This window comes from Octodon degus, unplaced genomic scaffold, assembly GCF_000260255.1.
Source record: "Octodon degus isolate 3935 unplaced genomic scaffold, OctDeg1.0 scaffold00464, whole genome shotgun sequence".
NCBI lineage: Eukaryota > Metazoa > Chordata > Mammalia > Rodentia > Octodontidae > Octodon > Octodon degus.
Window position 1 is genome coordinate 24,803 of NW_004525040.1, and position 15,281 is coordinate 40,083.

General features: G+C 33.5%; 1 pseudogene; it reads right to left on the reverse strand.

The window, feature by feature from the left end:
• Positions 1-15,041, reverse strand: part of LOC105741337 — a 33,361-nt pseudogene extending 18,320 nt beyond the window's left edge.
• Between the last annotated feature and the right edge of the window lie 240 nt (positions 15,042-15,281).

Here is a 15,281-nt window from a genome sequence, read left to right on the forward strand (position 1 = left end):
CTTTTTACAGCCTCCCAAGTGCTGGGATTACAGATGCGTGCCACCATGCCCAGTCTCAATCACCATCTCAGTGCTACCCAGGGTAGGGCTGGCACGGCAGGACCTGGGGATTGAACCCCAGGCCCCAGTGCCTGCTTGAAGGCCTTTTAATCTGCTGGGCTATTTGTCCAACCCTAAATTTTATTTTTAAGTGAAGCAGAAATGAAGAGTTTATCAGACAAATATTGAGATAATTTGAAGGAAGTCCTAAATTCTTTAATGTTTACAATTTATTTTTTATTTGTTTACAACTTCCATTTAGAGTACAATTCTATAATGCATTTAGATAAATTATGTAGTCTATATTTGTGAGTGTAATACTATCATTTAAATTAGATTTTTCAAGAAATTATATTTGCTAATCTTGACCAGGGGAAAAAAATCTAGGGCTTTATTTTTTTTATTTTATTGAGAAACAAATAGCATGAATGCCAATTTTATTGAACAGAAACATATCATCATAATAATGAAGGAGCATAATATAAAAAATAAGTATCAGGATCAATGATGAAATTAATTTTTCTTATTATTCATCTATATATTAGAAATCAGTTTGCTCAAAATAAAAACGGCCACAATGTATGTTCATTACAAATACAGATAAAGGAAATTAAGGATAGCAATGGACTAGGTACAAGAGGCAAGGTTTAGGAATACTGGCAGGTATCTGCAATAATAGTAAAGAGCTGTGGTGTTACTTGAAAGTAACCTGGATCAGTTGAAAATGATTATTGCAAATTCTAGGGCTACCAATATTAGTTAAAAAAAAATACACCTGCTTGTAAGTGACAGAAAATTCAAAAATATGACATACTTAAACAAAAAAGCAAGAAAAAAGATTGAAACACAAAAACTAACAATGTACAAAAAATACAAAATTCAGTAGATATTAATTACATTGTATATTGAAATAGATGGTTCTAGGGCCCAGGATATAGCTCAATGGCATAGTGCCTGCCTGGCAAGCATGAGGTCCTGAGTTTAATTCTTGGTACAAAAAAAATTTTTTCTGTAAGTTTTTTTAAATTAATTTATTTGGTATAGGGTCTCACTATGCAGCCCAGACTAGTAGGTATCCTCCTGTTTTCAGCTTCCCCAGTGCTAGGATTACAGGTATGCACCATAAAGCCAGCCTCAGTGACTGGTTCAGAAGGAAGAAGATAAATTATCAACATTTGCAGATGATATGATACACTATGTAGAAGACACCAAAACTTCCAGTGACAGACATCTAGAATTAATAAAGAAATTCAGTAGCATAGGTGTATAGAAAGTCAGTACTGAAAAATCAATACCATTCCTGTACAAAAGCAAAAACTCACTTATAAACTAGAGAGACCACACCCTTCACAATACCATTCCAAAATATATAATACTTAGGAATCAATATAACAATGGGAGTAAAAGATGTTTATATTTCAAATTATACTACTCTGATAAAAGATATCAAAGAGGATTTTAGAAAATGAAAATTTATTCCTTGCTCATGAACAAAAATAACCAATACAGGAAAACTGCTAACTCCCAAAACTCTTACACAGATTTAATTCAATTCCAACCAAAATGCCATTAGAACACCTCACCAAACTAGAGGAAACATTCTTAAAATTCAGTGAAAGGAAAATAAACCTAGAAGAACAAGGACAATCCTGACAACAATGGCAAGACAGGACATATCATACTCTCTGACTTGAAATTGTAGTACAAAGCTGTGGTGCTAAAATCAACATGGTACTTGCAAAAATAAATAGACAAATCAAACAGATCTGAAGACCAATGGAACAGATTAGAAAATACAAGCACAACCATAAACACACTTAGCTGCCTTCTATTTGAGAAAATGGACAAAAGTGTTTATTGGAAAAAGAAAGTCTTTTTATAAATAGTACTGGAAAAATAGGATTTCCACACCCTGAAGACTGAAATGTTTATGTAGTAGACCCATGGCTATCTCCATACACTAAGCTAAAGTCAAAAAGAGTGAAAGATCTAAATATTAAAACAGAAATACTCAATCCAGTGGAAGAGAAAGTAGGTAGAAATCTTGAAATGACAAGGATATGTAAATACTTCATCAACAAAAACCAAACTGTATGGGAAACAGCAAACAGACAACTTGGATTGTGTGTTAAAAACAGTTTTCACATCAAAACAAATCAACAGCAAAGTGAAAGCAAAACAAATAAATTGGAAAAATAAAAATTTCTCAGAAGAAAATTTTATCTAGGAGATATAATTTTTTTTTAATTCAAGACCTCAAAATTGAAAGATTCAATTAAAAATGGACATCTGAGCTGCATACAAACTTCTTGAATCAACAGTTACAAGTGGCAAACAAATTTATGAAAATGTGTTCAACATCATTAGTCCTTCAAGAAATATGAATGAAAATACTGAGATCCCATCTCACCCCAGAAAGAGTAGCTACCATCACACATCACAAAACTCAATCAGTAGCAAAGGTTGGTAGAGATATAGGAAACAAAGAATGCTTCTGTACTGTAGGTGGGAGTGTAGACTGTTATAACCACTGTTGAAAGCAGTGAGGAGAGGCCACAGAAAAACAGCAACAGAAGCCCCACTGCAACAAAAAACCAACCACGTAAACAACTGAGCAAACGGGCAAGCCCCCCAAAAACCAAAAAGAAAAGGAAACAAAAAAAGAAAAACAAGAAACAAAAGGCAAAACAAAAAAAAGACACATAAAACTGAATGGAAAAAAAAAAGAACAAAAACAAACGCGAAGTTAAAAAAACCGAACAAAAATACAGTAAACAAAGCAAATGCCAATGACTAAGAACAGAAAAGCTCCACGAAGCATGTTCTGCTCAACACAAAGGTAGTTAGACAGCTATAAACACAAAAAATGTACCCATAATTCAAATGCAAAATCAACAAACAGCAAAAAATGCTCCCAACAAACAACCAAATTGAGTTAAAGTGAAAAAAAAATAAGTCAAGAGCATAATATAAAGAACCTACATATTAAAACCCACGTAAAAGACCCTACAATCAGAGAAAAACCCACACAATATGGACAGTAAAAAAATTAAATTAGCAGAACAAAAATCAGAAAAAAACAACGGCAACAAAGAAACACAAAATTCCGCCAAGAACCCAACAAGACAAGGAAGGAATCAAGACAAAAAAAAAACACTAAAACAACAACCAATAACTAAAAGCTGACCAAAATTGATAGCCAAAAGAAATTAGGAGGCCCAAAAAGAAACAGAGCAAAAAAGCAAAGCGTCCCCAAGGAGAGTCAAGTACGAAGGATAGAACACAAGAACCAAAGCTGAAAAAAAAAGAACAAACATTACTAACAACCAGAACCAAAAAAAAATACTACCAAGAATTGAAAAAAAAGGAAAAGAAATCCTGCAACAGAAAAGAAACTACACCGAGGTCAAGGACAGACATTGGAAAAACTAAAAAGCCAACACAAGAGCACGGGAGAAAACAAACAAAGGAAGAAAAAAAACAATCCAGGACACAGTAACTATGGAAAACAAAAAAGGGCAAAAAAGCAGACCCACAAAAATAGAAAAATGCCCACAAAATCAAGAATGTCACTTGTCAACACAGAAGTAAGAACAAACAAGTGGAAAGAAAAATGAAAACAAGAAAAATCGCAAAAAAAAAGAAAAAAAAAGAAAAAAAAAAAAAAAAAAAAGAAAACAAAACAAACAATGGGCCGCACCATCTCCCCCTTTCATCAAACCCTACACAAAGACGACAGCAAAGGACAGATCAAAGGGAGACGAAGAAGCAAAAAGGCTAAAAGCGAAATAGCAAAAATCTCAATTAAAAGAAACAAATAGAAGGAATAAAAAGACATAAAACCCAAACAGAAGGAACAAAAAATTTAAATAGCTCACAAACAATGCAAGGAAAAAGACAAAATCAGAGCCCCCCAAGCCCAGCGGCCGCAGCAAAAAGATAAACAGGCAAAATAAGACAACAAAGAAAAAGAAAAAAGAGCAAAAGTAAAGGAGTCCTATGACCCCCCATTATAATTCACGCACCAAACCCAACAAACGACACGCACAAAACTCACAGCCTAAATCTAAGCTCCAAAATAAAAAACAAAAAAAAGAAAAAGTGACACAGACACACAAAAACCAAAGACAGAGTGAATGAAACAAGAAGAAAAGATATCAAAACTAAAAAAATAAAAAAATAAAAATGCCCCACAAAAAATACATGCACAACCATGTGAAGAGACAACAACAAATTCGCGTGTGTATATATGTAGGACAGGGTCGCAAGATCAACACACCACGCAGAGGAACCCGCCGGCATGCAACCCTCCGAGAGCGAACAGCAAACACATGGCCCAGCAAACCCAAACCCAAGCAAAGCCTCAAGACAACGCAGGCATCGCACCACACCACATAGCAGGGAACAAAACAGAGACCAAATGCATATCTAAGAAGGCACATAAAATAACAGAGCCAGCACGCTGAACAAACGAAACAACAAGCCCACTAAAAGATAGAAGGCAAACACTTAGTAGAGAATCCCCATACAAAAAAAAGAATGATAAACACCTTCGATATTCAATGGCACAAGATAGGCATTTCCATTCCAATTGTTACAAATAAGAGATTACAAAGGAATGTGACCAAAGCAAGTTCAAATCTATCAGGTCAAACATTAAGTCCTATAATTCAATGTTCAGCACCCAAGGCCATCTTCAAGAAGTTGTGGGCTCCAAATGGTTTTGGTGGCTCCAACCCAAAGGCACTTCTGGTGGTTGCAGTTCCCACAACTTCTCCCTGCAGCTGGTTTTCCTCCCTCTTTGCAGGTTTCTACAAATGATCCATGCTCCTTGGTCCTCCAAAGACTCATTCACATTCCTTTATGTAAAAGTTTCGTTTCATCAAACTTCTGTGTTCTCAACTGAACTTTTGGCTACACACAGTAACCTCTCAGAAACACACATATTGGGCTCCCATGTCTCCTGAAATCAGGGTATAAGCTACCTTAACTTCACAACTCAAACATTCTGTGTTAACCTAAAACAATCACCATATGAGCGTGGCCAAGTTCTTCTGCCAGTTGGAGCGGTATCCAGGCTTCCATTTTTCTGGCTGCAAGTTTCCAGTGCTTCCAATGCTGAGCACTCTAAATCCAATTCTGAGGAAAAAATCTCTATCCTGCCACAATTCTGGTGTATGGTGAGACTTCTGCCATTCTGGAAAATGGAGCTCTGTGACTTTCTCCTCAAAGCAGTCTTTCACCTTTGCAACTTTCATGCTAGAAAGGGTTGAGTTCTTTGTTTTCTGTGATTCCTCCAGGCAATCTTTTTTATTCTTTTGGTCATTTTTAGCAATCGAGATTTCCACTGCTCTATTTTTGCTGCTCCAGATTTACTGAAGCTTCCCTTTTGGCCAAAATCACAACATTTTAAGTAATTCTGCTGAGCTCTTTGCTCTTGATTCTTAACAGAAATATGGCTAACAGTCTCCAACAGTAGCCATTCCACAATGACAATATTAAATTGCCTTGAAATACATTCTCCCAGATTCCTTAGTCTATCACATTTAATTCTATTCTCATACAAAGTCTCTGGACAAAAACAAAATGGAGTCAAACTTTCTGCAAAGCCATAACCCACATCATCTTGTCTTTAGCACCCAATGCAGTCCTTCTTTCCATCAGAAACCTCCTGATCCCAGTCTGCACAAGAAACATTACTAACAGCCTTCTGGTATTTAAAGATATGATGAGCATCTCCTGTGCAGCATAGACTAAAGTACTGCAGCTCTACCATTTCAGCTGGCATCACAAAATTTTCCTAATCTCTTCACACAAGCTTTCCAACATGATCAGGTATAGCCAAAGTAAACACCTCACTTCTCTGTACTTAAATACTTTTATTTTAAAAGTATTTTTTAAAAAAACAACAGCAAATAAAACCAAAAGAAAATATAATACAGAATTTCAAACTAAAGTAATAGAAGTTAACAATAGTTAGTATATTCCTAATTGATATCTTTAAAATATTTGCTCAGATTACAAAATGTAGGCATCCATATTTTTATTTATAAGGAATACAAAATAGTGATAGAAAAGTAAACACGATTAAGAATGGCACAAGTTTTCACTAAGCAAAGTAATAAGTATTGACAAATGGTTCCTGTATTACTTGTGCTAACTTCAAATTAGTTTCTAAGGTTATCAGATATAAACATCTAAGATCCTTTTAAAGACAAAAAATAACAAAGAAGTGATAAGATACTCAAAAGAAAAAATCAGAGTAAATAAATTTAGCGGTACAGATAACAAAACTATTCTGCATATATACCCAAATATTTCTTCCTTCTTTCATTTATCTTATCCCTCATGCCATTTTTTCCTTCCAATTGGAGAGATTTTTTCCCTTTCATAATATCTGTTGTAGCTTTTAGATTTTCTTTTTTATTAATTTTATTGAGAAACAAATAGCAATAAGACACTTTCAAAACTGATTGCTAGGACAGTTTTGACAATTAATGCATTGCATATTGTTGTCTTTGTAGTGAATATACATAGTACAAGAGACAGACATGATATCCTGTCCAAACACTATTAGTACAAATCTTTCTTCTCATTGAATTAATAGAAAGTAGCTACATATCTATTTAAACTACTTTAGATGCAAAGTGGTCCTTCATTTGTATCCACTTTTGTTTCATAGTTTTGTCAGAGATGGGTATTCCATTGCCATTTCAATATTTCAGTTGCATAAATTCAGAATAATAATCCAATATAATCCACTAATCCATAATAGCAGTGGGAAAAAAGGCTGGGGTGATAGCTTCTCAGTCTAAATGCATGACTGGCAAGTGCAAGGACACAGGTTCAATCCCTGGTACCACATGTGCCTGCCCCAGAACCTCTAGTGCTCTGTGCTAATCAATGAAAATCATGGATAGTCATACATGCCAATAATCCTAATTCTGGGAAGCCTGAGAGAGGAAGATCACTATAAGTCTAAACTGCATAGTGAGGACCTATATCAATAAATACTAATAATATTTTTAATTGAAGGACAGTTTTATTTACCTCAAAGTTTGTGGAGGTTTCACTCCATGATCATCTGGCTCCAAGACAGAGTGGAATTGGATGGGATAGAAGACAGCAAAAGAAACAAGAGCAGAGCAGAAGGAGTAAGCCTCTTTTCCTCCCTTGTTGTGTATGCAGACTGCATACTCTTGTTGCTTAATTCTAATGCAAAGTTTTGTTACTTAATGTACACTTTTCCATGGGGTTGTCTGGGCATATCTAACTAGATTTTATCTCTGTTGCAGAATTCAACACCTTCTATTTACTTGAAAGATGAGATTCCAATACATCTGGTCTACTATTTGTTTTCCTGGGGTTGGCCACAGTATTGCTAATGAACACAAAGAAATCCAATTATTAGATACTAAGCCTATACACACACACACACACACACACACACACACACACACACACACAATTGGAAACAGTACCTGTGTCATGTCGCTAATAGCAGTATAATCAGCATCAATGATAGCATTAAAAAAAAACTATGGACAAAAAACAAGGACAGACAAAGAACCATCCTTGTCCATAGAAAGTAGATCTTCCACTACAGAATGAAGAGTAGGACAGACGAAATATCAGCCTACCATTGAACTTCAGTAAATATCTATTAGCAAGACAACTTTCCCTCTTCTAGAGACAGCAAAATATTTAACAATTACACAGTAAATTAGCAATCTACATATTCATAAGCCTTATATAGTAAGATAACATATTTCCCCATATAAATAGTTAATTTTGTTACTCCGTGCACCTTGGTTATCCATATAAATTTTACATCACAAAATTTGTTGTTATTTAACTTATGATAAATAATTGCCATTTGCAACATATTTTGTCTTCAGATTCAATAATGCATGTCCCTCAACTTATTTAATTAATTTTGGCATGACATCATCTTTTTATGTAAGATTCTGACACATATTTGTTATATGTACTCCTTCTAATATTTTTGGTTCTATTGCAATGAAATTCTAAAAATTGCTTTTCTAACTTTAAAGATAAATTAAAAATGCAATTAATATAACCATGTGTGCCCCAAGTTGTAATAATATTTATTAGGTCTTAGTAGTTAGTTTCATGAAACCCTGTAGTTTTCTAATTGAACCATCATTACCTGCAAATCATGTCAGCTCAGCTACTTCTTTTAAAGTTTTATTACTTTAATGGACATGTGGAATAATGTATGCAAATAAAGTATAAACAACTAAAAGAAAATTGAGCAACATGAGCATTGACAAAGGGACTAAAAACATAGACTATTGAAAAGATGCATGACGGAAAGATGGCTCAGTAGAATATGCTCTTTCCTGGCAAGCACAAGGGCCTGAGTTCAATCCCCAGTTCTGAAAAAAAGAAAAAAAAAAGTAAGACAAAGAAAATAACAAAGAACAAAGAAGAGAAAGAAAAGATGCTACTTAACAAGATAATAAGAGGTGCTGGAACACATGTCTAATACAGATAAATGTTTTTCATTGTTATCCTTATAAAAGCTGAATATTTTCTTCATTCTCAGATTGTTTCTTTTGATGTATTCTCCTGTTTTTTTTCCCTTCTGTGTTTTTATCTTTCTAATGTATCATATGTGGTCATAAAAATCTATGCATAATTTTTATCCTCATATTGTTCAGGTTTATTTTATGTTCCACAATACTGTGTACCTTGGTGTACCTTCTTAACAGAAGGTATATTTTCCAGTCGTTGTTTACTGGTATATTAGTTAACATAAACTGTCTTAATGTTATTCAATTACTTTTTGATTTACTGATATTTTCCAGCTACTCAACTAAAACTAAAGGACATAAATATATTTTGCAACAATTGTGAAACTGTACGTTGTTCCATTTGTTTCTCCAAATTTTAGATTTATTCATTAAATTCCATGTTCTTATGTTAATATACATTACCTTTTTTATGCCATCCCGCTAAGGTTTGGCTTTCAATTATGAAGTAGATCTCTAGGCACAAGGAAATGATTAGTGATATGTGTACTGTGCTTGGAATTAAATTAGAAACATTTTCTATGTATTCTTTATGTGGTATTGCTCTTAGAGGTTCTTTCTTTTGAGACAAGGTCATGCTACATATTGCAGCTAAGGCTGGCTTTGAATTCAGCAGTCTTCCTGTCTCAGCCTCCTTAGGGCTGAGATTATAGACATAATCCTCCATGCCCAAACATCTGTCCATTTTTAAAGTCCTCTTATTTTAGAAAAATGTGTCATAGGTGTTTCTTAATTGACTATATCAAGTCAAAAGGATTCACCTACAAAACAAAAAGACGACTCACAAATTTGGAAAAAAAATCTTAACCTATATCCATCTAGACAAAGGTCTTCTATGTAGAATATATAAATACCTAAATAAAATTAGGGTCCCAAAACATAAAAACCCATTTCCAAATTTGGTATCTGAGATGAATGTACACTCCTCAGAGGAAGAAATGTAACAGACAAATATATAACTGAAAAAACTGCTGCACATCACTGGCCATTCAAGAAGTGCAAATTAAAACTTTTTACCATTTTACCACAGAATGAATGGCTATCACAAAGAAATGAACTATTAACAAATAATGGATATGCTTTGGTGAAAAAGGAACCCTTCTCTACTGCTGGTGGGAATGTAGACTGGTATAACCACCATGGACATCAGTGTGGGGACTCCTCGAAACACTAGGATTGGAAATCCCATTCAATCCAGCTATTTCTTTTCTGTATATTTTCCCAAAAGAACTGAAAACATCATACCATAGTACTAAATGTGTACCCATGTTTATAGCAGCACAATTTGTCATAGCCATCTCTTGGAAGGAGCCAAAATGCCCATCACCTGAGGAATGGATTAAAAAGATGTAGTATTTTTATCCACTCAGCTATAAAGAAGGACAAGCACAAAGACATCATAGGTAAGTGGATGCAACTAGGGGCTAGACTCATAAGTGCAATAAACAAGACACACATGTGTATATATTTTATTGTTTCCCTTGTGTAAGAACGTGAAGGAAGAAATAAAACCTAAAAGGTATAACAAATATAGTAAAATGAAAAGAAACAGAACTTAAAGATTAAAAAATAAAAAGGAGAGAAAGATAGGAAAAAAGGTACGAAAAAAAAGCAAGTATATATACAGCATGGCCGAGGTAATTGTATTAAGAATTCCCAGCAGTTTTCTTTTTTCTAAATAGCAGTTAACATGAAGAATTTTCACCTTGACTATCTCTGTATACTGATGTCTTCATGTAAGCAACTTCATTGAGGACAGCAATTTGTATTACAAGAGCCACACTTACATGCTTGTCATCTTGGTCTTTGAATTGTGTACCATTTATAAGGTCATATCAATGAGTACAATACTCTCTTTAAAATAAATTTTTAAAAAAGATAAGAGAAGAAATAAAATAGAGACAATAACAAAAATTCAAGGTTTCTTGAAAGCAAGTGGTAATATTCAATCATATGTCCAATATTACATAACTGTATCTGCTAATTTGAGCAACAGAATTGATGATAAAAATAGATATCTGAATCATCGTTAATCAGCTACTCTTGTTTTGAAAATCTATAACCTGAGTAAATATTGCTGTTTGTTATGCTGTTTCTTTGTTTTTGAGTTTTGTTCTTGCTTTGTTTTCACTCTTCAAAGTAAAATTAAATTAAATTTTAAAAAGCCTGAGTTCAATGCCTGATACCACAAATAAATAAATAAATAATAATTAAATAATTAAATAAATTTTAAAAAGCATGAACTCCACTTAAGGGCTTTATTATTTCAAAGAATTACTATATTTAAAAGAAATTTATGCTACCAATGTTTTAGTGTTCTCAGGATATTTATAGAAAAAATACATGGTAAATTATTATTTCTATTTACTAAGAATTGGTATTTTTATACTTGGAAATGAATTTGATGATATAGTTAGCTGCTCCATAACCTGAGCAATTTTTCTCATAATAAGAAAATATTATTAGTCAAGAATGGCTATAAATTAAAGTACAAGACCTTTGTACTGCCAGGGAGATGGCTCAGTAGAATAAGTGCTCATCTGGCAAAGCGCAAGGGCCTGAGTTCAGTCCCTGGTTCTGCAAAGAAAAAAAAAAAAGACCTTTGTACTTATACTGACTACACTAAAGTCCAGCTTAGTCTCCTGTGCACACTGTAATATGAGCTGAAAGCAATTTTTACTTTGATTTGTCATTCTGCTTTCGTGATAATATTGTAAAATACTTTGTCATTTTATAGGAAATAATTTCATCTAAAAAATAAAGAAGATAGCCTGAAAATTGTAATAAAATTTTTGCATGTTTAGAATTTATACAAAAAAAGAAACATACTTTATTTAGTACATCTGTGTAGCACAAATGTTTGGAATAATTCTTTCAGTTACACACTGGTACACAGTACTTTTACTGCATAACATACCTTTCATTTTAGAGGTTTCTTTTTTATTTCTGTTTTCTTAATTTTGTTATTTATTAAACAGAGAACAATTTATAATTAAAACAGAAATTTTAACAGAAATTTGAATTTCACAGTATTTGTTGAAATACAGTGTTATCTTCCAACCAGTTATTCATATTACAAGATATATGCTTGTAAAATTGGAAGAACAAAGAAAAAAGAAACAACTGTATAAGAAATTAAGAAGAGAAAAAGCACAAATGAAAAAAGGAGGTGAAACAAATTAAAGCATTAACTTCTTCTTTCCACAGATCAACAGAAATACACAGTACAGTTGTCCAAATTATTTTGCTTGCATACATAGATAAATCTCTTTTGCCCTCTTCCTCTCCTTTCCTTCTCCTCAACTCAGTAACTCTTTCTTTTGGATAAGTTCTTTCCCTTTTCACCATATCTATTGTACCATTCAGATTCCATTTTTCTCTTTCAGTTCTCACACTAAGGAGACAAAATAACTACATGGTATTTCCAATGATTTCTAACATTATTTCTGATGAAAACTTCAAAGTCATTCAAATTACTCTTTTTTCATATGCAATAACTTATCCACCTATCTGGCTGATTCTTTTTCTTCTTTTTGAGACAGAGTCTGACTGACTGGTCTTGACCTTGTGACAAACTTCTTGCCTAATTCTCCCAAGCACTATAATTGTAGTAGACCACAACCATGTCAAGTGAGAACTTTTTTGGATAAAAAAAGTGGAAAAATTTTGTGTTATCTTTTGTCTGATATTAATTACACTGATTTTTCCCAGTAAGTGACCAGAACTTCCAGATTGCTCAGGATATATATATATATATATATATATATATATATATATAATTTATTTATTTTTGCAGAACCAGGGATTGAATTCAGGCCCTTGAGCTTGCCAGGGAAGTGCTTATTCCAATAAGCCATCTCCCCAGCCCCAGAAAATGTATTTTTAATGTTCACAATCCCAACAATTCCATTAAAGGATCCCCTAGATTAGTGGAGATGGTGAATATTTTTCATATTTCTGGTGAATATCCATATCTCCCTTTCTGAGAAACATCTATTCAGATCCATTGTCCAGTTTAAACTGGATTATTTGTGAGTTGAGTTTCTTATACATTTTCAGCAATCATCAAATATGCAAAATATATTGTAAATATTTTCTATGAATCTATGCCTTCTGTCTTCTTTCCTTATTTTCTTTGCTGTGAATATTTTCACATTGATGTTATTGCATTTATCAAATTTTGGTTTTGTTGTGAATACTTCTGATGCCCTCTACAGGTAAATTTCACCTATAATTACTTTTAATACCTTTCCAGTTTCATGTCTTACACTTAACCACACATTAATACAATTTTGAGTTGATTTTTTTTACATGATAAGTATCCAATTTTATTGATTTAAATAGCACATTTGTTCACTTGGAAATACAAGCATATCTGAAGGAAAACTCCCCACCCCATCTTCAAGGAAGATAATGATTACCTTTACATTTCTTACCCCATCACATCATCTTCTTAGAGAGAATGCTTAATGTTCTCGCTCCTTTCTTATGGCCTATCTTCTGTTAAAATTCTCTGATTGTCCTTTTCTACCATATCAGCTTCAATTATCTGGATTATCACTGGGCAGTATAGACTTTCAAATATGTTAATACCTTGGTTGCAGATAATTCTTCATATTGGGAATTGATGATAACATTTACCTTTGTAAACATCTCTATGTATATAAATTAATATATGTCTTTGTTCTGAAGTGAGAGCAGCAGTGTTCCTCATTGATCAACCTAACTTATCATCTACAGCTAGCATACTAACATGAAAATAATGGAATAAAATTTAAGACACTAAGAACATGTTCTAAAACGCTAAAGCTCTGTGAAAAATGCTTAGTGTCATGTGTTGCTTCTAACATTTTTACAAGCACAACAATTTTAATAATTATATATAAGCTTTGAAAAAATATAAGCTTTCCTAGTATAATTGCCATACTAGTCAAAGTCTACTGAGATAATTGAAATGAATAATTTTCAAGTATAAAAATAAAAATAAATAATTAAATATTTGATTTTATGTCAAATTATTACTCATTACTTAGCTTGATTTTTGATATATATGTTATATGTACATAATTGAAATAAGTATATATGCATAAATTAATGGATTTTCATAAAGACTCATAGTTTTTCTAAAGAATGGATAACTATCCCATTTGTGTGAATATTATTAGAACAGGAGCCTCTGATTTTTTCGAAGAGATATAATGTTAAATGGTGCCTTATTTATTTATCAAGCATACATGGTAAATTACATATGTTTAAGAATAAAAGCACAACTATATATATTTCAATGATCCAACAGAAATTTGATGTGTTTGCATATTTTTATTAATAAGTACTTTCATTTTTTAAATTTTTTAAAAGACAATAAAAATATTTTTAAAAAACACTAGAAACAATACAAAATTTCAATAAACAATATAACAGGAATTTAACAATGGTTGTTATGTTGCATAATGTTCATCTTCAAATGAGTTGTATTTGCATATTTAAGAAGGAATTATCCTTCACTGTATACTTGAACATTTACTGTCTTTTCCACCTTGATGTAAACCAATTGATCATCCGGTTTTCAGTGCTCATTAGCACAAAAGGACACATTGTGGCATAGCCACTGCCCACAAGCATCTGCACACAATGATGAACTGGGTCATTTTTCCACAGTATTCCAGACGTTGAGAAAATAACACAGTCCAAAAAGTACATCACCATAAAAAAAACCATGAGCAACAGAATGGTCCGAGTGGCACTTTCTTCTGGGGCTGATTTTACAGAAAGCCTAGTGTTGTGAAGATGCCGGAGTTGCCTCGTATGCCTGCACAAGAGACTCACCATGTGCCCAGCTGACAGGGCCATCAGCCCAATAAAGGAGATGTCCTGAAAATTCACCAATGAGAGAAATATGAACCTGAACAAGTAACTAATAGGCCACTGACAACAGGATTCAGTTACAAACACAAAACTTTGAGAGGTCACATTGGGGCTGGCACCAACTGAGACCAAGAAACGACCATTCAGGAGCATATTGAAGATCCACAGAAAGACAAGGCAACATGGGTAATGATGTGAAGATTTATATTTGAGTTTTGCCAAACAAGAATTTCTGGGGCTGAGCATGACAGCTTGGAGGACACTCAGCAGGCAGGTGGTACAGATGGAAAGGGCCCTCATCAACCTGTTTATATAGATAAGTAACTTACACATGAGATCACTTCTCCAATCCTGGAACTCAAAAGTGTCTGAAGCTATGAAGCCCACAGTTATCAACATAGACAGGTGGATTAAGGTCAGCTGTGCAATGGTCAGGTCAAGGGGCTTGTGCTTGTGCTTGAGGACAAATGTGAGGATGTGGAACAGAAGTAGGATCATGTTGGCTGCAATCCCAATGGTGATTTCAAAGAAGACTGTGCTTTTTATGTCAGTATAACTGGAAAATTTTCTCCTTTTATTCATCTTTGTGGAGTTAAACAAACATTGAATGTCTGAGGAGAAAACCAATAAAAATTATTTTTCACATGTATCGCCACCATTGTCATCTCAATCAGCACTATGGCCTCACCAGAGCATGTGGATTTCTCTCCACTCATGCCTTCCACCTTTAGAACTCAAGTCCTCTTTCCACACTCCTGGATTGACAACTATCCTCACACCTATCCCAGCCTTCCTCACTGGTGGCTGGATATCAGTTTTATT